We start from the raw sequence: 26,333 nt of genomic DNA on the forward strand, positions 1-26,333 counted from the left end.
CACTCGTGACCGGTCTCCACTTGGACATCGAGCCATTGACCACTACTCTCTGAGTGCGGCCATTGAGCCAATTCCTTATCCACCGAGTGGTCCATCCATCAAACCCATGCCTCTCTAGTTTAGAGAGAAGAATGTCGTGCGGGAATCTATAATTCAGTTGAAGCATTGTATACTCTATATTGTTTGAAGGAGTAGTCCCATGGCAGCATAATTTTCCTCCTTTCCACACTTACTTTCTTTTGGACTTCAGAACTGACCTGCTTTCAAAAGTACATTTTGTAAGGGATTATACAGACGAGGTGGTCAGTGCACAGAGAAGAGGCAATTCATAGACCCATCAGACAAATCTGTATCCTGGGCATAGGACAAAAAGAGAATTTGATATGATAGCAACATTGCTGATCTGGACAAAGGGAGAAGGCAGAACATCTAAAGCTGAAGGAAAAGAGACTGAATTTTTGTAATGTTAAATTTGAGCTGGTGGTCCAGATAATATTCACAGGCACCATGCTCTTTTCTTCCAAACTGCTTCAGAATAATAGTAATTGCATAGGTTAAGTTTAGTTAGGCTGCTGAAACAAATGTCTTGTAAATCAAATCACAGTGGAAACATGTGTAATCACTCCAAATGTACATGTGAAACTGCAATGATTTTAAATGCACTGGGAAGAGGTCTTTTGGGGAAATATCCATTTGCTTTTGTATAAGGGAATAGAAAAAAAACTAAGAAAACGTGAAATACAGTCTGAAATAGCACTAGGAGAATGATTGTTAGAAAAAATTCCATGTATTTTGTGCTGAAACCTGGTGATGATAGAGGCAAAAAAAATTTGCTTCTTGTTGTTCAGATCCTCCTATAAGCATAAAATTAGATCTTCATATATTCTTCGATGCCGCTCTCTACAGAGATCCCCTGCTCTTATCATGAGCTTCTTTTCCAATAGAAACAGTCTGCAGGATCTCAAACTCTGGATAACCACTTAGGCCAAGAAGCAATAATGATAATAAGTACCTTTTGTATCCTTCAAAATGAGTCATGTTGTTCAAAAGGTAAGAGGGATTTACTCATAATGGACAGGCAGTGATGATTCAGCAATTACATTTTCAACAGACTGTCAAACAAACTTCACTGAACTGTAAGAATGCATCTGTACTGATCTCATGGAGATATACAAAGAGACTTGTTTTTACATGACTAGAAGCAAATGCTTTACTCAGAACCAGAAGTATAAAAGAGAGACTGATGAGCAGCCAAGTCTCCCAGCAGGCTTGCCAAATACATTTCTAAGCCCTCTTGAAGTTGTCTTTGCATTCCTTCCTGGAAGAACGTTTTCATAAGCAGTTATCTGGATTTCTTTTAAAGTAATGCACTCCTATCATATAGCTCCAGGTCACTGCTACGAAACGCCAGTAATACACCGATACTACTCCAGAAACACTTGAAAATGTATCAAATGTTAAAATTGTTTAATGTTTCAAAGTACCACATGATTAGTTCATCACAAGTGAGTTCTGGTCTATCAGAAAGTTTGCATATAAAGATTTTTAGGAAATCCTTGAAGAGAAATAACATCTACCTTTGTAGCACCTAGTGAAGGCTAGCCTTTATACAAAATGTAGGTAAATCCCTGCTACGCCGATCTATTCCAAACACATATGGTCTCTCTTTCTGGACTCCAGTTGATTTCAAAAGGCCCACATAGATATTAATATCTATGTATGTAGGACAGAGATTTAGAAGTGTCTGTGTGGATATAGAGAACTTTTTCCATCAACTTTAGGAAGAGTTCGGTAGGACTCCAATGCCTATGATGCAGTTCTCTTTGAAACAGAACCAACCTTTGAGCCACCTCCACCCACTTTGTGTTCAGCTGAAAACGATACATTTAAATCTATTGACAATTCTTACAGAACTTAACTGTTTGGTGTAGCCACCACACACCACTTTATAACTTGAAAATCAGTTACAGTTTATGATATCTTTTAAACAAAGATATACTTTTTCTTCTGAGACATAGGTCAAGGAAAACTTTAAAGGGAATATGATATAAAAATATTCTAAGAACCAGTTCTAACGCGAATGGAACCATATACAAATGGCACTCTATAAAGAATTTCTTAGAACTATCCAACTGAGGGGTTAGAGTTCAAATACTTTAAAATTCAGATTTATTTCTGGCTGAACAAAATATGTAGTGTTGACTTCCTGCTGCTTAAAGTAAAGGGCACTGAGCAGATTCCACCAAAATAAATGGAAACTGGAGCAGGGTAGCATAAGACAGACTCCAGCACTTTTACATTTACTCTGCTTTTCTTATCTGACAGGATGGAATACAATAACATGTGTTTGTATGTACGTGTACCCATGCAGAAGCCTATGTGAAAGTATATAAATATATGCCTGCACACAGTTATTCTTTACAATGAATAAATATAATACACTTTGTTCTACATATTAGCATTCAGGCTCTGGCTACCAGATCAGAATATTTTGTGTGTATGCATTGCTTGGAAAATAACAAAAAAAGGCAGCTGGAATCTTTGGCAACTTGTGCAGTGCTGCTCACAATCAGCATGTAGAAGGTTAAAATTAGAGTCAGAATTTGGTTTTGACATATTTTAAAAATAACTGACATTGGTCCTGGGAATGTACAACATCTAGCATGCTTTAGGAAAAAAAAACCAACTTTCTATATCAGAGCATGCTGTAGCAAAACAAAAAAGGAAAGCTTTCAACAAGCAAAGAAAAGTAAAACGACAACATGATCTTGAGATGCATAAACAGGAGAATAACCTGCAGGGCACAAGAAATAATCCCTCTGCTCTGCATTGCTTAGGTCATAGCTAAAGCACCACCACGTCCGATTTTGGGCACTATTTCAGAAAGGTTTTAGTGTGAGAGGACTAGAAGCAACACGGTAACAGTCTTCGAAGATATAAAAGACCATTGTAAAGAGGAGAATAATATTGTTTTCCCTGTCTGCTTTGCACAGGGCAAGAAGTAATAAACTGGAAGAAAGTTTAAAATAAGACATTGGCGGGGGGTAGAAATCTAACAGTGCATGTACTGAAAGACTGAAATAGATTGCCTGGAGAGATTGTGGGTTGTCTGTTATCAAAGTTTTTCAGGAAGAAATAAGGTAAATGTCTGTCAGGAATGATAGAACTGTAACTGATCCCATTATAGGGCAGGAGGATGGGCTAGGTGACTTCTGGAGGTTTCCACCAGATTTACAGGTCCATGATTCTTTGCGAGGAGTGATAGCATGCTAAGACATGAACCTCCCTCATAAATTGTGAAATTTCCTGAGTGTACAGTGTCTGAATGGACAGATTCTGGTTATGTTCACATTCATTTTGTACTAGTTTCCTTTCGGCACGATTTTTTACACAGGCATCAAACTGTGCTAATTCCTTTTGTTTAGTCACTCAAATACAAGCTTTTCAAATGGATCTTCTGGATTTGCCTTGGAGAGGCAATAGGTCACACTTCTGAAATTTGCATCTCTGATCATTTAAGGTAGTTATATCTATTATAATAAGCAAGTAAAAATCTACTTTATTATGAAACAAATAACTCAATGCTTGAAAATTGGACCAGCTATTACATTTATGGTTTAATATATTAATTACTGCTGCCTTATTTGGATTTTTTCCTACTGATTGTGCTACTACTTCACTTATTTACAATGTGTGTCCAAATTGAGGGCCGCTAGGAGTTTCGTGCTATCAACATGGCCCGTAGCTATTTCCCCTATTTTTTTTCCTATTCTTTTTTTTTTGTTTTTATCCATTCACTATGCTTTTCCCTTACCTCCAGACTTAATAAGCTTGACTGATAAAGTGAACAATGAAAAAAATTGAAGAACCATGCTCCCGCTCTCCAAAAATACAATTTTAAAGCCAACAATGATAATATAGAACTGTTGGAACCAGAATATAACAACAATAAAACTGACTTTTTCCTGACCTCAGATTTGCTTTTAAAGTTATGGAATATTTCCAGTTGTGTGGGTGTATAAAAGAAAGCAGGAACTCTAAATACTAACTACACCAGCTTTAACTTCTCTTTCCACTCACAAAACATCACTTACATACATGCAGCTGGGATATCAAAATACTAATACTGTTCAGATCTTTATTATACATATATTAATGCTGAAGCTGAGAAAATTACTAACAGAAGATGTGCTTAAAATGCTTTATAAGTTCAATTCCAAAGCATGAAGTCTTTTTCTGTACACATAATATTATCATGAATGGCTCTCCTGATGATCAGTGATCTCCAAAGACAGCATGAAGCACCCTTATCCAAATACACCACAAGAAATGGCTACCTTTAACACATCCTTTTATTATATTCATACTCAACAAAGCTATTTTTCCAAAGGAAAGGCCATTTCTCTCATTTCTAATCACATTTTAAAACGTGTTACATATTTTTGGTAATCCAGCTCAGATGTCACATACAAGCTACAGGAAAGAGAAAAAGAAAGAAAGAAGGTGAGACAATTCCTGTCTGAGCATGACAGCAATACAATAGCCCACACAAGTAACAAACTGAACTGTTTTGAAAGCCAGGTGTTCTCTGTTGTTCTTTACAAGAAGCATCAGTAAAAAAAAATAATAATTCTGCTCTTAACATAAACTATTTCCCAATTTCCTCATTGAAAGCAGGATCTTAAGAGTCAACATAGTGGTAAATAAAAACAGTACTACTACCTTCCAGTAATATTCAACTCTGTTTTAGTTTACATACGTGATGCAGTACATTTAGCTCAATCATCAGCAATGAGAACAGAATTTCTGTCCCTCCAAAACTTTGGGGATCTAAAACTTCAAGCTGATCGTGCACACTCACATTAATTTTTGGTCCAACAATTAGAACGGGAAGGAATACTGCACACGCGTTATGGTTTAAAAAAAAAAAAGATGCAATTATATGTATAATATAATACAATCTGCAGTAGACTTCAGATTAAAAAAGCAATAAATCTAGCACATTAATCCAGGCTTTGCAATTACCCTATATGGACCAGAATAACTTAACTCTTTGAATAAAGTTAAAGAAAGGAAAGAATAATAACAGATAATATTAATTTTTTTATAGTTTTTTAATCTCTTACCATTGTTCAACATTACACAGAGTTTGTACAGATTCTCCCCAAAAATAAGCCAGTGGTTTATTTATTATGTGTAAGCAAGTAGCTATAAATGAATTTATTACAAACGTCTGAGGAAATCTTTGTCAAATATGTTTGTAAAATAGTATTACATTCAGCTAAAAATTAAAATCCAAATTAGTTGCAAAATCCTATCATTATAGTGATTAAATCCATGGCTTACCTAAGCCTATATTTGAAATGAAATATTTCTGAATTTATTTAAAAGGCTGTGACCAGACTACTTAACAGCAAGAGCTTAGCACAAAAAAATGCTGCTACAGCAGCCTGTCACCCTTCAGCCAGCAGCTTTATCTTTCATTAGATTCTAAACCGCTTTTTTTTCCTTCATTGTAGATGTACAGTTGTAGCGGCATATTTCACAGCAACGCCACAGTTGTACTTTAAAGCATAAATTCAAACTCAAATTTTCAGAAGCTGAGCCAAATTTAACCTTATTTCCATATTTGGATACTTACCATTATAACTGAGATAAAGAAAATGAAACAAGTCACCCACAAAAAGCCATGAGGTGCTACTACACATGAATCTGGCAGTTCAACTCCCTGTGCCGTTTAGTTCATCTCTTCCCCCTCCCGTGCCCTCCACATGGATCAAACAGCCCTTCCAGGACGGGATGTGTTCCTCGGGACTTACTAGAAGAGCATGTAATGTACCAGCGTGTCACGAAGCCAATACTAGTCTAGATAGGAATCTTTTTCATCTGTGGTCTATGAGATGACCCATGTGTGGCTGAAGAGAAATACACACAGTCAATGCATTTCCTTCTAAGTTCTTGAATGCTAAATGATAAGTAAACAGAAATTTGCCAGAAGGAATAACCCTTGTCAATAGTCTCAGAGGAAAATGCTGAAATAGCACACAGGAATTAGCCTGTTTAGTGTTTCTTCTGTAACAGAAACATTACATTTGTCCCTCTTCATCAAATCATCACTTTGTCCAGCCCATCATTCAGCCTCTGACGGTGGCAAGTACTACATATTTCAGAGAAAATGCAAGGAAACCATACAGAGGACAATAATGAAGTACCTTATTCTAGATGTTTTCTCTTTCAGGCCCAATTGTTTATTTTTATGTTGTCAAAAATGTTTGTGGCTGTTATTATTATCCTTTAGAAATTAATTATTCTTTTGTTCAGTCCTGCTAATCTATTGGTTTTGCAGATATGTTGTACGAGTGAATGATTCGATTTATTTACACGTTGCATCCACAATGTATTTCACTTGCTCTCAACTTAGGTTTTGAATGTGTGATACTTCTCTCCTTTATCTCTGCACTGATCTTGGATTGGGAGAAGTAGTAGTTGAAGGTATCAAATGTATCTTCCTATTTTTTATATCTCTACCTGTTTGCTGATCTTTGTAAAGCTACACAGTCCCAGACTTTTCAGCCCCTCTCGTTTGGAAATCCACACGTTTAGCTTTGCATTTAATCCTTTTTCTTATTTTACCTGTCTTTTTGAGAACAGATGTTCAAAACTTGAATGTAGTGTTTCAGAGGGGAACAGAATTCGAGGTCTTTGCATGCAAACAAGCAGCTTAGCGAAACAGATTTGCTGTGCAAGCCCAACCAGCTGCTCAGCATGCAAGCAGTACTTGCGGTTTGTTCACCCTCCAGTGAGAACATACTGTCACAGGGTCCCCTTCACCTCTTGGTCCAGAATCTGAGCACTGGGAGCTCATGCACTGATATGATGCTGAAGGCCGAGTCATACTTGTTTGGAGGATGGTGAATCATCTGTGTAGGTAAAGCGCAAGGTATTGCTGAACCTTCACTTGCTCTGTTTAACCAAAATCTCCAGGGCCAGTTGCTATACCGTCACCATCTCTTAGGCTAGCTAGAAAGGACCAGTGTGGTCACTTGTAGGCAAGAATGAGGAACCTTTTAAACTAAAAACTGACTGCTGCACTCAGCCATGTCTCAGTGCTTCAATCCAAACCGATGCTTTTATTGCTCTAAAGACACAAGAAAGATTTACTCTTTGTTACCCGTACTAGTTAAAGACAGAAAGTCTGCACACACTGTGTTTCACGAGGGAGATGAGTTTTCTTCTGTTAAGTAACTGGATGTGTATGAGATTACAAAAACACTATAGAGATTGTATGATGACTAGTTTTGTAAAACGTCTGATCCTATTTTCTCTCTGCTGTTGTTAGAAGGTGGATCAGTGTGTCACAGTGGGTGTGACTAGGCTAAATATTTTGTAGTGTGTGACGTACATATTCCCAGAAGCATGAACGTTTCTCTGAGCAAAAGGAACATGCCCATAAGCTTTCTTTCAGGCAGCTTACCTTCCGAATATTCAGTATACCCATCACAGGTCTTGTTTAGACTAGTACAAAATATGTGGGGACTTTCTTATTGAGTCAGCAAAACTTGCTATAAGGAGCAAAAGGTAGATGGACATGAGTCTGGCTGCATGCTGCAGAAACCAGTGAGACAAACCGTGTTGACCCAATGGGCTCCCTAGGCCTGAACAGCTCCTACTGAAGTTCATTTGAACCTGCAGAGTTAATGCTTTTAAATGTAAGTGAATAGATCTAAGACACAACATATTGGCTAGTATTGCAAGTTGAGATAGTACAGGCCCCATTCACCAGACGAACAGACTAGAACAAGGCTGTTTTCGTATCCTTCATGGTAAATCAATATTCTGATGGTTGCAACACTTCTCGCTCAACTCCAGGTTTCAAATTCATTTTTGCATAGAGAAATTATTATCACTGGACCCAGAAAAGATGTAATAAATACAATAAGACTGATAAATTTTTCATGTAATTGAACCCTCAGAAAAGATACTACAGCATTTGGGGAGGTAAGGCAAATTGCCTTTATGCCTTTCTCCTACCAAATGAAATACCAACAAAAAGATTGATACCTTCTTGGCACAGCCTGCAGCCAATGCATGAAAATCCTTTGAAGACAACAGAGATTCTGTGCAGAGCATTTAAAAGATTTTGCTTTACCTTCCAGACGATTCTTCATCAACACACCTGCATCTCAATGAGGCACTAATAATCTGGAACTTAGGAAAAAGCCCCACCTAAATGTATATGTTGCAGTTTAAAGACATGAAAGTTATATCAGTATAATAAAATGGTCTCAAGAGTTTTGGCAATCACCTGAAAAGCCTTATACCAGGCAAGTATTTGTAGCAAAAGGTTAATCCCTTCAACACATTAATATACTTACTATGCTTAAGAAAGAAGAGTAGAGTGGGAATTGCCAGCCAAGGAAAGATGATTTTATGCTTCTTGTAGGCAGTTTGAAATAAACATGTCAGCACTTGTTACACTATTGTGAGCGTATATCCTAGTTGTGCACGAGTTACACCTTGTTATTTCTCAACCATCATTAGATATTGAACAGTTCTACATCTCTGAGCATTCAGATATAGCTGAAGACACCAAAGGAAACAGAAAGTACCTCTAGTTATGTACTCTGAATTCAAATGTCAAAAAAAAATCAACACTTGTCTAAAAATTCAACACTTGGTATATTTCCAAGAAAAATTGTTTTCCAATTAAAGAAAAAATCAAATTTCCAGGAAAAATGCTGTTTTAACTACATAAGGTGCTTATATCTAAAGAAAATTTTAAACAAGGAAGATAACCTAAACAATTCATAAAACTCGGCAAAAACATCTGTTTTACAATTAATGATTTTCTTTTGGAGAAACGTTTTTTATCCTGAAAACAAATCCATGTTACAAAGAGCAGATTACAGTAACCATTCTGGGTTAAAACTAAAAATGAAACTAAAATTGTTTTAGTTGTCTTTCTTTTATCTAATTTAATCCACTGCTAGCCAATTAATTTAAGTAACAGCAACCAGCTCTTAAATAATCTTCTCATGAAAAACTAAAACCAGACTTATTGCCAGTGATTACAGGAGATTTCCATATGCATATAAATAAAATCTTACATATCTATGTAAATTACTTTGTATTGGGTGATTTGAAAAGCATGCAATTACTGTCAGCTTTGGAAGTATAATTCCCTGGGTTGGTAATGCTATTGCTGAAATATATATATATACACACACACTCGCTCTTTAGTTTTTTGTTCTGGGTAAATTCCTGTAAATGGCCAAATATAAAGACTACATGACCTTTGATTTAGTTTATATGCAGAACAAAATTATGGTTCACAGAATCACAGAATTGTTGGGGTTGGAAGGACCTCTGGAGATTGTGTAGTTCAACTTCCTTCTCAAAGCATGTTCTAGATTACTCATATCAAAATACCCCTTACTGATTCAGACTTCTGCGAATTTTCACTTTTTTCACCTGTGACAACAAAGACCTTAAATCACCTTTTCATGCTATTACTATGTAGTGCTGATAGGTGCCTTGGAAATCTTTTGCAAAGCAGATAGTTGGTTTCTTCAGAACACATCATCTGTTGAACCAAACTAATCATATTCATTATTCTGAGATGCTCATGACACATGATCTAACTGGAATCAACTTTGCTATGACATGATCTGTATCCTTCAGTCTCTTCAGTCTACACAATTCATTGTTTCTTATTCATACTTTAATTATGCTCTGTAGTTTTTGTATAGAAGCCATATTCTTTCAAGACCAGTATCTATTAATAGCTTAGTGCACTGAAGATACACATGCTAAGTAGCAACACTCCTGGACTGAATATTCCACTTTGAGTAATACAACAATAGTGATCCTTCATAGAGGACTGTAATATAACTACACACGCTATATACCTGTGATATTCTTTATAATAATATAATAAGTAAATACCAGTCAACAAACTTCGGTTCCAGTTTTCCAGCCTCAGATAATAAATAATGCTTCCTGTTTCTTGGTTGTTATTTTTTAGGTTCCTTCCTCAGAGCTCAACACAGTGATGACGGGATACTTCCTCCATGACAGAATGGCAGTAGGGAAGGTACTTTTCATTTGTTCTACCGCTTGGACTGATTTTTTTTTTTTTTGCAATTGCATGGCCATTTCCTTTTATTGTAGTGGAATTCCTTAACTGAGAAAGATTAAAAGTGAACTGTCTATATAACAAAGAATAGTGAAGCAGAAGGAGTGGGAGGAACACCAGGAAAATAGGGAGCATGGAGGAGGAGCAGAGAAATATCAAAAAGGGTTGTGGAACACATTGTAGAAGAGGGTGAGAGATCATCAAATAGTCCTTTACAAATCTACTGTATTAACCAATTTCTAGGGCAAAGGGTTAAGTGGTATTTCTAGTCCTATTTTGTTACTCAAAGAAACTTCCTATATCATTAGCCTCCTTTAACTACAGTAGAAAAACATCACAGCAAGGGGTTTGTTGTGTTTGGTTTTAGAGAAATTAAAGAATGACTACAAGATATACACATTACTAGTTTCTAAGCAATATAAACAGCAATACTTCTCTAAATATATGAAAAACTTTTATGGAAGCATCTAAACTACTAAACTTTGTATCAAGCCTTCTTTGGAAAGAAGGATGAACTGGCTTGGCTCTGCCAGTCTGTTAGACGTATTTAAAAGAAAGTCAAGAAAAGGAAAGAGTCCGAATAGACGTCATGAAAACTAAGAAGATAAGAAAAGTTGAAGTTCTGAAAAGAACCCTTTCACCGAGCCTGCTAATAAAGACGGTCCATCTCTTCATTACCATGCTACTCATCCACCTCTGTTACACTGCACAAAAGGGAAAAAAGCGGTCTTTATAGTTGTACATGATTATATTTTCCTTTTGTATCGAGTTCAAAGTCTTTTCTAAAAAAGCAAGAGTAGATTGCTCACAATGTAATGGGCCATTCCCAGGAAACGAAAAATGGCCTTAACGTTTTATATTAATACAATAGGTTATGTATAAAACAGGTTTTAAAAAGTTAATGCATATTAGCTTAGAACAGCCATATTTTAACACTGTGCGACTGAAAGTTCCAGTAGAGCAGATGAATGGAACTACAGAAGAAAAAAACCCGGTATGACAAAGGGATAAAGGTTTAACTAAAAGGACTCAAATCTATATTTCAGGTGCCTCTTTACCTTCCATCAGGAAACGAGTTATTAGGAGTAATGAAATCAGAGACAGAAAATACAAAAACTTTTTAGATCCTTCTGTGCAAGGCGGCGACACTGGCCTTTACTTCTTCACTTTATAATGATTTCTTTGAGTTGTGGTTCTGAAAAAGCTGTGAAACATCTTCCTGTTATTTCTTTTTCATCTTTCCAAACACTGGCCAGGAATAACCCCATCCTATTCTTTTCTTGGGTTTTTGAAACACATATTGACTGTAATGACTATAAATTACCTGGTTAATGTGCTGGATTTATAAAAGTGTTAGAGCTCCTCTACGCTGCTACCAGGTGCCTCTGAGAAGGTGCAAGGCAAGAGACAGAATCTTACTTTTTCCATGCCTGATTCTATTTAGACCACTGCAAATATTTAACTTTTGAAAATTTTGTAAGTTAACTGGATTTTATGACAGTCTCACCACATCACTTTCCACTTGGTGGGCTGTTAGCTCTTTCTTCACCAGAAGTAGCAATAAGTTGCTGGCCAATGTAGCCTCTGCCAAGTACCTCCCTATAGTCACCGTGTTGATGGTCAACTTCTGAGTGATAATCTTCCTTAAGTTTGCTTTTAAGTGTCAGACACAGGCTTTTACTGAACTCCATTACCATCTGAATATGTAAAAAAAGCAACTGCAACATAGGTATGTTCACTCTTACTGTACTGTACTGACCACTCTAAAACCACCACAAGTGCTGAACCAGTAGAAGTTACTAAACATAGATACACTCCAAAACACAGGAAGCCAATGAGGAAACCTTGCAGTATCTGAATCTTCATCTTGTCTTTCACTGCTGACCTAGGAATGTAGTTGAATGCCTTAAGTGTTGCATGACAGAAATAAACTTGTACTACGGAATTATATATCTCCTTCATAACCAGTCTCTTAAACCAACACTGGAACAAAACCAAAGTCTTGGGATGAAATGTCTTAAGAGACACCATAACCACGTCTTCATACCTCAAAATCTTCTTCACATCATTTTGCTCTGAGCAAAGCCATGACAACAAGAATCCAAGAGGAAGCACTTCAGCGTCCAGAGAGGAGCTTCTGCAGTGGAAGATTCCAGGTTCTGAGATTTCTCATGACAAAGATAGGCAGCATAGTAGAATTTTTTTGAATACTTTATTGGACAGCTCAACATCTACTACATAGAGGAAACTTCCAAAATTTCCACAAAGGCTCTCCTCCAACAGTTCCTCCCATCCCACCTAAATCCAATTCAAAAACTACAGTCTTAAAAAGAGTTGCCAGTAGTCTGTTATCAAGCATTGGCTGACTTCATCTCTTATGATGCCTGTTTCTTTGCTGATGGCACCAACCAGATTATTTAGATACACAATACTATCTGGGTTTCCTGCCACACTTTGCATTTGACTGGTAATTCCTGATAGAAAAGTGACCTGCATAAAGAATTGTGAGTCAGGTAAGGAAGCAGGACTGCATATGCTAGTGACGATCTTGAGTAAAGGGTATTACAAAACCACAGCTTTAAGTACAAATTTATCTACTATAGATCTAAAAAATACATATTTCCTGGTAGAAGGCTTCCAGAGTTTCGACTCTATATCAACCATTCTTGGCAGAAATTGTATTTGACCTTCTTTTAACTATAATTTTTGTTTCATTTATTCTACAGTACTTCCCCATGGTCCCAGTTTGGATTGAGACCACTTTAGATCTGCACCATCTGGCACTATATGCACACGATGGAAAGACAACTCTACCTTGTGCAGTAAGAAGTTTAGAAATCAACAATACTTGAAGATATGATTTTGGTTATCTTTTCAGAGATATATTATCAGATTTTGAACATATTGCCAGAGTGAAAATGGCAGGAGATCTGACCTCTCCCCGACTTTTCTGAGGAGTTTCATGAATCCAGTTTTTGTTTGCACAAATGGTGCCCATGGAGAGAATCCTTTTATTCCTATGAATGAAAGTATTTGTGTGCAAATGAGCACATTCACATGCAAATGGATGTATTTGCACAAGAAACATTTGCCCACCTGCCACATGAGCCTTGGCTTTTCGACTTTGAGCTTTCAACGTCTGGGTGCTCAGAAGCAGAGAGTGAATAGCGGAGTAAGAATGCCAGCAATATTTCAAAAGTTGAATGGTCAGTCACTAAGAACAGCGAGCAGGAAGGAGAGAAGAAAACAAAGGGGGAAAAATGAAGAAAAATGGAAATGTACGGAGAAGATTCTTACAACTGTTCAGATGAGGCAAGTACAAAGACCACCACTTCCCAGAGCTGAAGCAATGGCAAACTGGAAGCAAGGAAAGTAGAGTGAGTACTCTAAACGAAATCAAGGCTTTTGAGAGATTCCTTTGTTCGCATTCTTATTTAGCAGCTAAATAAATTGCATAAAAGGGTAAAATCTTCTCTAAAATAATTATCACACTGAAATCCTGTAGATGAGACCTGGATATACTCTTAAAATACAGCATCATGAGTTTTTTCCATTCATGTATTTCTTTTCTTTTTTCTTATACAAACAATCAGCTCATAAGAAATAGAAGTGCTGTTGCTTTCGAGACTTCCCTGTACTGCCCAGGATCACTGCTGCTTCAACAGCATAGGGCACCAGCCTGTTTCACCAGGCCAGTTTGGCCTTCTAGTAACAAAAGTTTAACAGTCAGTATTGACAAAAAAAAAATCATGCAGTTGAGGACCTGTATCCTTAAACTCCTTATTATCAGAACCAGCAAGACTATCCAGCTTGTTTTGTATCTGTTTCTCATTACACCTTGTATGCAGCCAAGAAATTGCAGCATATATCCCAGAAGTCTATCCCAAAGATGAACAAACAACACCAAAACCCCATTGCACCTGCAATGGCTCTTCAGGAGCTATCTGCTGACACAGGCGTGCAGCAGGTGGACATTCGATGAAGCATATAAATCCTCTACAGAAGACTAAGTGAATAGGCTTTCTGGATAGAGAGCAGGCTGCCAAAGTATGGCCTTTTGGTGGCTGATGTGTTGTATCTCACAGGAGCCTTCCTGCACCCAGCAGAATATTTTGGGGCCATGCAGCCCCCAGAGATTATTTTTTTTCTTTTTAATTTAAAATGTGTGATTACCTTTTACTTTCTGCCACCTGTTCTGCTTATAAACTTCTGCAGGGCCGCTCTCCCTGCTTGAATTTCCAACAAGCTGTCATGTTACCCTAAGCCATGGAGATATCTCCTCCCCTAGGCATTGAGATGACTCGTGCATTCATGTATGCAGAGTGGCAGCTGGCCCTAAGGCCAACCAGGGATGTGACCCATATATCAGATGCTTAATTTTCTTGAAACTCTGCACTCCGTTAAAATAAAGTAGAGAGCTTCACTTCTAGCAGCATTTCTGTCATGTTGATGCCTGTTATAATGGTTTCTGAAAAGCCGCGGTTCACAAAAAATGTGTAGAAAAGCTTGAAACTCGATTAAAATTTTCAGCATTTTGGACTCAAGACATCCTTATATCTACAGAAACCCCAGGTGCAAATTCAGGGAGCCCCCTCAGACAAAATTAGATGTGTTCTCACTGAAATCATAGTCGGCTTGCTGCTACAGAGTAGACATCCATACCCATGCACTGCTCCTCCTCTTTCTTCACTTTCCACCAGCTCACCAGTCAACAAAGTCCGTATGATATATATCACTTAATTTTGTGTTACCAAACCCTCACCAACATAATTTCAGCTAGTACAAATCATAGTCTCTGTAAACATTGCTTCAGGGTGTTTGTGGAAATCATGACAAACTTCCACGAGGTATTATTGTCCAGTAATGCTGCAAAAATGAAATAATATGAAAATATTTTAAATAAAAAGCAGTTGCTTTAAAAAAAGGCATTATAACATGAATCTGCTTTGAACAGAAGTTGCCAGTGCATCTTGGTATGGAGTTTAAATGTGAGATTTATGCTGTAAGAAAAAAGAACACCCTCCATAGGTGTATCCTGTTCTAAGGATAACAGATGTGATCCTTACTTTGTAAGGCTTCCTGAATGCCTCTGGATGAGTTCAATGAAGGAAAATGTTCTGATATCTGTTAAAAATGTGAATTCTTCTGCTATGTGAAGAACAGGATCTAAAATTAAATTAAGAAATACAGAAGTCTCAGCCTTCAATCTCCAACTGTTTGCAGATCCAAACTGAAAAGCCAGTTGGAACTAGAAATGCTAATTTATTGCTGGATAAGCATATTTCTTTTCTTCTTCATTTCTGGCTATCCAAGTGTATACATCTCAACATGAAGCACAAAAAAGACTCAGCAGCTGAAACTGTGATCCCAATTGTGCCACACTGAAAATGCATAGAGATACGTGGATACCTGGTTAGTTGGCTGATTGAAAAACAAATATTGAACCACATGACAGTTCCCTGTCACTAAGGTTTCAAAAATAATTAAGGCAATTCTAAATCTATACCTTAAAAATTTATTCATGTCATTATATAGAATTTCAAAGCTATAATAAAGTGAAAGGTTACACTTACTCTGATTTACCAAGATTCCACCTCAGACACATGCCGTCACTAAGCAGCCTTGCAGGACCAATTTAAACAATTCTTAAATATTAGTTAACAAGATAGACTAATTCAATATAAAGTATATTCTGTAGTAGGGATTCACCTGTTTTTTCTTAAACACAAAAATTCTCAGAGTGTACAATCTTTGTGGTCACTTCATGACCCACTGCAGGGGTCAGCAGCAGCTGTGCTGTGAATTGTAGAAGTAGGCAGAGAGTCTGAACTATTCCAGAAGATGTGAGGAGTTGAGCCATATGCTCAAAAGTTGTAATCAGAATAGTCTCTTCACTGCAAGCTTGATCACTGCCGAAGAATAGATTTTTCTGATAATCTTAGTAAAGAAGCCGTACATGGTTGTACTCATATACAGACAACAGCAATTTTAATGTAAAGAAGACCAGAAAGGCATGATTACAGTAACCTAAGCAATGAAATCCAGGGCAGGAAAAAATTGACCATTCACATTACCTAAGAACCGCACACAGAAAAAAAAAAAGAGAGATTATGCGCATGAAAAATACATTCTTGACCAAAATGAACAGAATTACATGGGATTATTGATTATATGTTAACGTTCTTGATATTTATAGGAGAGTCACAACCTGCGCCATCACTGTTCCACATCATCTCTAAAAATAAAATGCAGTAGTACAGAAGTAATCAGAAAGGGGTTATTTAATGAACACTATTTAAAAAAAAAAAAAGTTCTAGTGTCTTGTATTCTAATAATGTCTAGTTTCTAGCCATTCTTTAAATGTGTGTTGTTATCTAGAATGACTAAAGCGGAGCTGATCAAAGGCTACAAGAACCCTTCATCTTTCTGTCACCTGTTGAAATTCAGCCCGAGAAGCAACCAATAGGTATCTGGATGAAAGTCCGATATACGCACAATGACTTAAGTCCTTTTTCTATATTTTCCCCAGAAAGAACCAGTTCCTAGTGGTTTGATTATAGCACACAGCAAGCCTTCAGGATGGCATGGAAGAGAGGTTTGTCTGTGTGATTCTGAATCTCAGTAGCTTGTTTTTAATAACAAACATACACTAAAACTCAAGAGGGATATGTATGCAGGACACTATCAGCTTCTGTCAGTTATAGCCGCAAGACATTTCCAACATTTAAGAAGAAACATTTCCAAGCAATGTTTGGAAAGAGTTCAGGGGCGTTTGGTCATTGGGCAACTTTTGGTACATTCTTGGATTTTAGCACGTTATCTTGAAAACATTCCAGTTTGACCCCATGAGTAGGGAACGCCTGGGTAATGATCAAAATGAGAAGCAGTCTGTAATATAGGAAGGAGGTTCAGGCGATGAAGGCAGTTCATTGCATTGTATGAGCACATTGCTCCCTGAAGACATCACAATTTGAAGGTTTCCTTTGTGACTGAAACAAATAAAATCTTTTAGGGCTTTCTGAATGCTTGTACACCACAACATGAGCAACAGGGGGAAACCACATGAGATGCATATCTCTCCATTTCTAGCTCTGAACAGGGAATGAAACCTCGGCAGTTTTCCTGGATGCTTTAGGGTTTCTCTTCCCTTGAAGTGATCGTTGCAGGATTTCACTTGCTGCCTCTAGAAGTATTTTCAAACAGGTTTTCCTCCTTCACACACATTGTGAGTTTGAACAGTGCCACAATTAAGTATTTGATTTCTCTTTCCCACCTCAGGAACTGAAATAGATCTCAGTGTCCATGCAAAGTGCCTGACTGCTATATGCAGTGCAGCCTGTAAATAAACTCACAAGACTTTAACATGTTGGCTTTTGTAAAAATCTGGTTTTAAACATCTCCAAGTTTTAAAACCTCAGCAGCTGTGAGAAGCGTTGCCTGTTTGCTGGCCTTTTGCCTTCTGCTCTAAGCAGTGCCGAGAGAGCTGCATGTCTCATCGTGGAGGCCAGTGCTTATGCTGGCACGCCCTGAACAGCTCCTGCTCAAATCCCAGCTATGGCATTTAATTAAACCATCCAGTTATCACCGTAATCCCACATTAGGGCCTGAGGAACCTATCTCTGATAGTAGTGTGTATTTTCAGTTCAAAGCCTGCAGCCAGGAGATTATTAAATCCCCCAGCTGTGAGAAAATTTTCCCATCCCAGAGTCAAACCAGTGAGAAAGCACACAGCTCCCCCAGCCCTCTCTTTAGGCTGGGGTCAAGTAATTTACTCTGTATTTTCAGACTGGTAAAATTAATTCCCTTCAAACCCCTGAACCCACCGCCATGAGGTTTTGATCTTCCTCAACTGCAGTGTAAAAGATTTGTGACTTGGGCTTTTTACACTCTGTAGGCACTAGCAGATGACTACAGGAAAGAAAATACTAAGGCTTCTCATCCCATTTCAGAGCTCCCAAATTTCTTATGCCTACCTGTCAACCCAGTTAATAATGCTTTGCCTGGACAGGGCATTACACAGCACTTCTCACCAGAATTTTTCACTCTCTAAGAAGCATTAATTCATATACAAATTACACTCAGACACACAAGACAGTTAAAGGAGCAGTCTCACAGACAAATGATGATGTTCTTACACAGAAACAGCACCAAATACTACAATGACATGATAATAATGACCAAGGTTGTCCATCTCACCCCACGAAAAAATGAGATTTTGCATGTATCAACAGGCTTGCACAAAATGGGAACTGAACTTATGTGTACATCTCCAAAAATACAGGCTTGGAGAGAAGAGATAAACAGCAGCATTACGACGGGGAACTAAGTACCCTTCAAGAGGTCCATATATCCCATATACCACTATGCCATATTGTAAGTTAAGGGCTTGGAGAAATGTTGATTCTCTCTGCAGAGGAATAAAGCCCGTATCTACAGCATATGAAAAATAAAATTCCGAGACTGTTGAGAATCAAGAGTAACAAAGCAACGCCTCTCTTATTTCTAATTCCACAAGGCAATGATGTTAATATTAATGAGCCAAGAAAACCTTTGCCACTCATTTTCAAATGTTCGTTCGTGTTCTGCACTCTGCACCAGATCCTTCAGCAGCTTGCAGGTTCAAAGACTGTAAGGGAGACAGGGTTGCTCAGGGCTACAAGCAAAGAAATAATGTAGTGCTTTAATCACAGACCATCCCTAAGTGGAAAACATAAATTAAGGATCTATACCTGTATTACAGCCTTTCATGAGAAATGTTATGTATTTTACAGAATGATAATTTCAGTTCTAAGCAGACTTTATCCATGTCTACAGGTGTTTTAATCATACATTGGTATATACTTACTGGTAGTTTGATGGAGCATGTTCTACAGCACAGCAATAAAATGTATTGATCTATAGCTCTAAAGTACTTTAGCACTGAGTCATAAGTCCCATTTCAATAGGACTTGTTAATGTGATTTTTTTCTTTTTGTGATTTAATGCACTATGTCTATTTTATGCTAACTTTAGCTTTCCCACATGAGGCTCATAACCCAGAGAGCAGACAAAAGAATGATGATAAACCGTGTCATCACAGATAAAGGTAAAAGAATATAAATTAGACACACATCTTTGTCAAAGGTTTAGATGCTTCTGTTGGAGATCCTTGACCATCGCAACAACTGTTTTCCAAAATCCCCTCATTATCTCCCTCCCTTCATTTATTGATCCACCTTAAAGACCTCACACTTAGTTTCAGCTTGGCTTCCAAATATTCACACACACAAAGCATTGTTATGGATATAATGCCTGACATGGGTGAAATTAATGAAATATTTTCAAATTTTGACACCTAGTTTTTTTATAAGTGGTTTCTGAATGCTTTAAGTGACAGATTCAGGGTGAGATGCAGCAGCAGCCTGGCGAAAGGAAATGAATCAAACTGCTCTCCCATCCCATGCAACTCTGTTACACAACATGATGGGGAGACAGGCATCACAGTCCTGGGGACTGCCACTGCGCCAAAAATTTGCTGTCAAATCACTTTTGAAGATTCTAATGAGAAAGCTGATTCACTGCATATGTTTTTTGGTATTATGAAATTTTAGATCTTCCAGAAATGTTACTGATTTTCAAGCTATTTTACAAAGTACGCGTGAAACAAATTAGACATCATGCCTGGCCGAAATAAAAATCTAAGAAATACTGGACTTGAGCTTCATGCAGATGAATTTGATAAAAATTTTGCAGTAACTATGTAGCTGAGAAAAATCAAGGTGTTGTTTCTGATGACAAACGCCATGAACTTGATTTCATTGTTACGTATGTTACTGACCTAGGCCCTTTCAACCTGCTTGGCCTATACCAGAGAGTCCCATTACTTTGCTTTTGTGATGTTAATGACAAGAGCAATAATTTTAAAAAGGCAAATATCAGCTAACACAGAGCCATCTTGAGTTTGTTTTGTAGCTATGCATCTAGAAATATTTGCTACAATTACTCATGTAGCTGGGGCAGCTGTGTGCATCATATTTTGCTGGTTTGGGAATCATGTGCTATTTTGGACAAGCCAGACAGGCCTTTTGAATAAGTGGCTTTAGTGTCTTTCTTGGTAGATGGCAAGAGTGGCTAAATGATTAAATGCAGGAGATGGCAAAAATAACAAGTCGGTACTAATTATCAAATTTTTAGAGTGTCATAGAATAATGATGGCACACAGCTTTTGCAAGAGGAAATTATCCAGCTTTGCTAGTCAATTCAGATGCCAAGCTCCAAATTTGCTTGTTTGATTGGGCTGGCGTTGTTTCCTCAGAGACTAGAAAAAGCTCCCATAAGCTTTCATTGGCCTAAATCGGAAGCATCTGTTAAAAGCATGAATCACTCATCGATTGAGATCAACAGTCAGAAACCTGCACAAGGGCAGATTTTTTCCCCTCAGATAGGTGGCAAGTCGGTCATATGCCATCATTATTCTGCATGTCAACCTATGCTTATATTTCATTGAATTGTTAACTCAGCCCAAGCCTGCATCTTTCTTTGAACTCTCTTAGTGATATTCTGAAATTAAAATTAAGCATCCTAAACATTACTGTCTTCCTTCAAACTGGTTACTCTTCACAACAGCATACAAATGTATCAGAATTTCCAGAAAGGTAAAGAAAAAAAAAAGTCTTATAATCCTTCAAGGTAGCGGAAATACAATGGAAACGTAAACTTAAACATTAATTCCTTTTCCATCTCATGCTCTTCTGTTTTAGATATGGAGGTTTGATTTCTGCCATTCTGTGAAACCAATTCTAGCTGATGCACACTACAGACTTACCAGGATCCACATCATTGCTGTCTTTGAGCAAGGCCACATATACAGGTATCAGCTATACCCCACTGAAAATAAGCACAAATAGAGAGGACTGTTCAGCACGTAACTGTGAAGTGTCCCTGTTAGGGTATGTTTGGCCGGCTGCGTTAATTGCATCCAAACCCTCACGCCCACGCTCCTACTGGCACTGCTCCATCTCCCCATTTACTATAGCTCTGCCTCTTCCCCTCTAATAGATTCTGGCATATTTTCCAATCCCACTATTTCTAATCCTGACGTCCCTTTGCCAAATTGTGGAGGCAGCTTGGGGAAAAGGAAAAACAAAACAAAGCGACCATCATCTTCAGCTGAAACTCACCCGCCTGTATGGCTGCCTTCCAACATGCCTGCCAACGCCTGCTTGCTCCAGGAGCTACTGCAGGAGTTGGAAACTTGGGGGGAAGGAGAAAAAATACACAACAGGCACAGAAGTGAGTGTCAGTGGCTTCAAAAGGAACAGCCATCTGTTTTCCTTACTCCCTGGCAGCAGCAGGAGCTCCCTGCGGTGAGGATGGAGATTTGGCAGGTTTCCGTAACCCTGTTGAGCTTTTACTATCCCTACCAGGATCCCCTGCGGCTTCGCTCTGTGCCCTCAGACCAGTTATACTTTGACTTTTTCCTGCAGCAGCAGCACCTACACAACCTTATACTCGTGGGCACTTTAATCACCCACACCTAGTCAAAACCAGCAAAATTCAACTACCACTTGAGCGCAGCATTCCTAAATTTGGAATTAATGTGATTTTGCTGCCATGCTGCATCCAAATCATACAAAAACTGGTTTTAAAATGTGGCTGAGGCAGAGTTCACATCTGATAAAAAGAACTTGTTTTAGTTCTGTGGTAGCATCATCTGACCTATATCACCCAAGATGTCAAGAAAAATTGTGTTATATTTTCCCACTGTGGCTGCTGTTTGAATTTTTATTTGCATAATGCTGCTTTCCCATGCAGAAGGTTGCCAAGAAAACAGAGCATGAAACCTGTCACAGACATGCAACAAAGGATTCAGGGGCTTTACTTTCAAGTAGATTTGAGCTGATTTCAGTGTATTTCATTGCCACGAAAATAAAAATAGAGATAATAGAGAAATAATTCCTCAGTGTTTTAAGTTTATTGGTAGTATTTCTCATCATGGTGTGCTGTAGATCAAATTTTAAGAAAAACAGCAAGTACTAGAAAAAATGTAGCAGGTAAAAGAATGTGAGAACATATATTAGACACACTAAAAAAAACACCTACCCACAACCACAGTCTTCCCTTAGACTAGCAGCTTTTTAGTACAGTTTTTCAAGGCTGTTTCTGTTCTTAGTTATCACAGTTTTAATATAACTTACAATCACTTCCTAGAGACTTAGCTATCCGGATTTTACAAAGCGTTATCTGCTTTAGGGAAAACCAGAGAGCTGCATACAGTAATCTGTTGTGCAAGAGCAAGAGCAGCTGGTGTAGCTTACATAAAGTGGCAGATAGCCCAATGCAATAAAATGTAAGCATGTTCATAGCAAGAGCAACTATTGGCATAGAACAGATGCCAGAATGTGTTTCTATTTGGATCTCAAATAAAAGGTCTGTTTATCTTCTATCATAATGGAGGCAAAACAACAAAATGCTATTCCCATAAATTTTGGGAATTCGACAGATTCTCTTTGAAATTTAGATGTTTTTTTTTTCCATATATTCAGTGCTCCCAGTTACAAGGTCTGGGTTATCACATAGATCTAAGCAAGGTGAAATCCAGTTAGTTAATTTATCTATCACCTTATCACCTTAATTGCAGGGTTTGGGGGGTTTTGTTTGTTTGTTTGTTTTGGGATGGGTTTTTTTACATAAAAGCAGAACTAGCTAAATGGAACATGGAATCAGTGAGTATTTTTATCTTTTTTTTTTTTTTAAGAGTTAAAGAGGAAGGAGATTGGCCATTCAAACATATAGTCTCTGCCTCAGACAGTTTGTTCTTTTCTTACTAGATGTGCTGCAATAACTTTAACCACCAGATGTACTTACATCACAGATTACTAAATATCTGCTCTTGTATTAGCAGAAGCACACTGAAAGAAGGCTTGAACTAGACCGCATCCCAGCTGCAATATGCATTGTATGAACATACAGTAGTTGACAGTACAACAAAGATTCCTGGGTTAGGGATGAGGGGAAAGATGTGACTAGCTTAAGACCTCTGAAGTGATTGAAATATAGACTAAAAATTGCAGCAATGATCTCCATCACATCAGGATCCATTCTGGCCATGGACTTTTTATCATGGCAATTTTATCGCTGACTGCACAGGGTGCAGTTTCAGACCCTGTATTTTCCGTGTACCTCTAAAATAAAGATGATCTTATGAAAACTCTACATGCTGTCAGAAGAGTTCCATTGTCTCTCCTGTTGGGAAGGCATTTACAAGTCCCCTTTAAGATTGTATTTTCTCTCTTTTTCATTTTTAAAGGAACATTCACTCAGTTTGGTTCTGCAAGATGATCACATCTCCATTTTCTACTCAAAGGGTCTTGCCAGAAGTGCTCTTTCAAAGAATTAGTCCCTTAGAAGTCTTCGTTTCCTTATCATTGAAAGCAACACAAACCATGGGCCCACGAAACCAGAGTTTTCGACCAACTCTGCCTATAAGCCACCAGCCAAGTTATTTGCTGAGGAGCGAGATCCCTCCATAGGTCAATGTTAACAGGTATGAGATAAAAGGAGGAGGCTGGGAAAGCAAAATGGCTGCTTGGATTAATTTTCTCCATCTTTTTATGGACAAAATTGTAACAATACTAAAACTTAACATCTTTCCTTTTGCATGGTGGTAACAGCAGAAGCATGGCTTAACTATATGTGACAGCCACAGTGACTCCTTATGCAATACATTTAATGATCTGTGTTTAATGAGAACTGAGACACTTCCTGGACACTGTCCATAACAGTCCTTCTCTGAGGCTATAGACACACATTGAATGTGAGAAGAAACTCTAGAGGAAATATTTTCTTACTCTCTCTGCTATGGCTGCAAAGTCATCCAAAGTGAAATGAATGTTGGCATGACTCTGTGAAAAATAGGAAATAAAAGCTCAGTAGAGGGAGCCGCCCCATTCTTCTGAGTGGATTAGCCCAGCTTCCCAGCAATGATAATTTTAACATCGCTATTAATAAAGCCATTGATTTTTCTTGTAAGATCATATACCTTTCATGAGTAAATTCCTATTTCAGTGTCACAAGTAGGTAGCATTTGGGATGTAATGCTTACCTCCTCCCATCTCCCCTGTCCATAACTTTCTAGTCAAGAGGTGCTAGTCCTAAGGAATCTACAAGAACCCATGGGTGGACTGAAACTCACCACAAAAAGCAGCAAATCGGTCCTGATGTTAATATCTTCAGAGCGCCACCAAGCCACCGGGAAATTAAGGGTACTTAGAGGAAGAAACACACTCCACAGAGAAACGAACGAACAAAAAATATATTTTTTAAATAATTCCACAGCTGTAACTTCCAGCACATTAGAGCCTCTCCCATTTGTACATAGGAACACCTGCAAAGCACATCAGAGGCCATCACAGCCAAAGGACAGAAAGTTACACTTTGCACATGCAAAATGAAACGTTTCTGCGAATGAAAAAAATGAGGGAAACATCCAGTTTAGCATGAACATTATGGTCTGGATTATGCCTTAGAGGCTTGATCTTTTCTCAGTTGGCGGGAGGAACAAGGAGTTGTTCTGCTGGTATTTTGGCATTTTAGTGCAAATGCCTCTTGGGGCCTAAAAAGCGTTTCCTGGAGCAGCAACTACCTGGTGGGTTCAATGGATGCAGCTCGGATTCAACGCTCACTAGCAGATCTAGCACATCATGCTGCAAAGGAGTGGGGCTTGGGATCTTACAGCTATTACCTCCAGCAGGCTCAGAGCTTCTCACACTGCATTTTTCATGCCTCTTATGTCATGGATCCAGTGTAAATTTGACCTTGCTATGGAAGATCAGCTCTCCCAGCAGAGACTCTGCTCTCCTGGTGAAGAGGAACTGAAGGAAATATTCCTTTAGCTCTCTCTATCCTGAAACATGAGGTTTACTAACAGAGCTCCCAGCTGCTAGGATAGTTCTCGTAATATAAATACCTGCCTGCTGCAATGACACAACCAAAGGAATAGACATTTGGCCACCATATAGCTAGAAATTACTTTTCAGTGCTACGGAACCAGACTGGTTACAAACAGGTAAGCTATAGCTAAAAGATAGGATAATCCTGTTCTGGTCTGACAGCCATCCAATCCCCTGGATGCATATATGTTTTTTAAATGGTCACTTTAGCTCTGCATTAAAGGCTTGTTTGAAGCCAAGAGCTCATTGCCCTAAGAAAACTGCATTCCTTTGGGTTAATATTTCACTTGACAGGAATCCTTTCTGGCCGGAGATCAACTGTGCAAACAGGTTTGTATCTCATTTTTTCCAGGAACAAGAGTTTTTCAAACCCTTCTCAAACACAGCTAAATCAAAATACATACTCTCCAGTTCTCTTCCTTCTCTTTAAATCTGTAACTCCAAGTGTACTTAGCATGTTTCTTTGCATTAGTTAAGTATTATTTAAGTATGGCGTATTTATATTAATAACAAAATGGATACCATAAAAGCATATGCTTTCAGAGCTCACACATAAAAAGCTATTAGAATTATTTACTCTGGAGGGGACATTCAGGACAACAAATCCCTTTCTTTTCCGTTTGGGACTATCTGGTCTCACTGGGTGTAATCTCATGTCAGATAACCTGTCTTCCTGATATATCTATTATTATTATCTCCTCCAAGTAACAGACAAGACAAACGTTACATAAAACAAATATATCACATACCACTACATTACCAATCTTCCATCCCTGTCCTACTACACTTTGGACACTAACAAGGAGCTCTACCTTTCTTCTAAAAGCTTTTATATTAGTAGCCTCTGCTTATGTCTTACCTTACACACAGAGGGCAATGGAACAGTTTGGATTTTACGCTCTTAATTTCACATTTTACTTTTGTATCTCTGAAGCCCACTACAAGGAAGTGCACCAGAAATCTGGGAATTAAGCTGGGAACAGGAAGACTGGAAAAAAACCCACAATTGAGTCAGACAAGCTAGTAAGTAATTCAAACAAGATGAATAAGGAGAATGAGTCAGGGAAATTACAAACTGAATATTGACAATAGAGTTTACTTTTTATCATTTTGTAAAATGCTTACTTCTGTTTGAGTGCTTTCAGTCTCCCAATAGCAAATCTTTACTGAAAAATGTGTGTGGCAGAGATAAACAAGACTGCTTCAGCATTTTTCTGGGCCAAGTATACTTCCCCTACAAAACCTCAGTCCAACTCTTTACACAGGAT

The sequence above is a fragment of the Tauraco erythrolophus genome, chromosome 8, assembly GCF_009769465.1.
Source record: "Tauraco erythrolophus isolate bTauEry1 chromosome 8, bTauEry1.pri, whole genome shotgun sequence".
Lineage (NCBI taxonomy): Eukaryota > Metazoa > Chordata > Aves > Musophagiformes > Musophagidae > Tauraco > Tauraco erythrolophus.